Here is a 1,281-nt window from a genome sequence, read left to right as displayed (position 1 = left end):
TTTGAAACCATTGAAGATTTCTTTCCCCCTAAGTTTTTTTTTATTTTTGCAGTGATTTCTTGCTCCGATCCGCCCATCTTGCTTCTCCCCAGCATCTGGCATCTGGCCTCTCCACTGCTACTCTTCTTGAACTTTTGGGTGGCGTGCTGTGGCCAGTTCCATGGGAAAAAGGGCAACTCCATCTCGGACCACGGCTTCTGCCAGCCCATCTCCATCCCCCTGTGCACGGACATCGTCTAGAACCAGACCATCATGCCCAACCACATGCTGGGCCACATGAACCAGGAGGACGTCAGCCTGGATGTGCACCAGTTCTACCCACTGGTGAAGGTGCAGTGCTCCCCGAAGCTCAGATTCTTCCTCTGCTCCATGTATGCCCTGGTGTGCAAGGTTCTGGAGCAGGCCATACTGCCAGTCCATCTGTGAGCGGGCGCGAGAGGGCTGTGAGGTTCTGATGTTCGGCTTCCAGTGGCCTGAGAGGCTGCGAGAACTTCCTGCGGCATGGTGCTAAACAGATCTCCATGGGGCATAACCACTCGGAAAATGGAGGGGCCCAGCGCTCCTCTCCACCACCACTCCGCTCTACAGGGTGGGCATCACCAGAGCGCCCAAGTACGCCACCTCCGACTACCCTTTCCACTGCCCCAGGCACTCTAGGTGCTCACCTATCTCAACTACCGGTTCTTGGGGGAGAAGGACTCTGGCCCTCTGCGAACCAGTTAGAGGCGACAGCTACATGTTCTTCAGCCAGGAAGAGATCAGGTTTGTGTGCCTCTGGATCCTTGTCTAGTCTGCACTGTGCTTCCACCTTCTTCACTGTCACCATGGTGAACATGCAGAGGTTCCGCTACCCCAAGAGGCTCATCATCTTCCTCTATGGCTGCCCGCTGCCCTGCCCAGCTCTGACGTCACGGGAAGACTTCTGGTTGGCTACATGTGCATGCTGCAGGCAGGTAAAGAAGACGAGCCTCAAGGCTTAAGCTGCCTCCAACCCCGCAGGATCCCCAAGACCATGAGGGGGGTCCTCACGGAATCCCCGTGACCCGAGGGGGCATCCCAACAGGATCCCCACAGGCCGAAGATGGAACCCATGGGATCCCTATCCTCCCCATTCCCATGCAGCTCTCTAATTTAGAGCCAAATTCTCTATATAGCACCAAAAATATCAGCGCTGACTAGAACAGTACTTGGAGCGCTTCTATAAAAAGCATGTGCTTTATATAGATTCGTGCTTAGTGGATGTATGCATCTCTAACATTTAGGCACACTCATTTAGGCCAA

At 54.4% G+C, this 1,281-nt stretch overlaps 1 pseudogene; it reads left to right on the top strand.

Moving 5' to 3' along the window:
• The first annotated feature begins 252 nt into the window (after window positions 1-252).
• On the top strand, window positions 253-980 carry LOC117354832 (annotated as a pseudogene).
• Window positions 981-1,281: the final 301 nt, after the last annotated feature.

This window comes from Geotrypetes seraphini, chromosome 2, assembly GCF_902459505.1.
Source record: "Geotrypetes seraphini chromosome 2, aGeoSer1.1, whole genome shotgun sequence".
NCBI lineage: Eukaryota > Metazoa > Chordata > Amphibia > Gymnophiona > Dermophiidae > Geotrypetes > Geotrypetes seraphini.
This window is presented reverse-complemented; position numbering and strand designations above follow the sequence as displayed.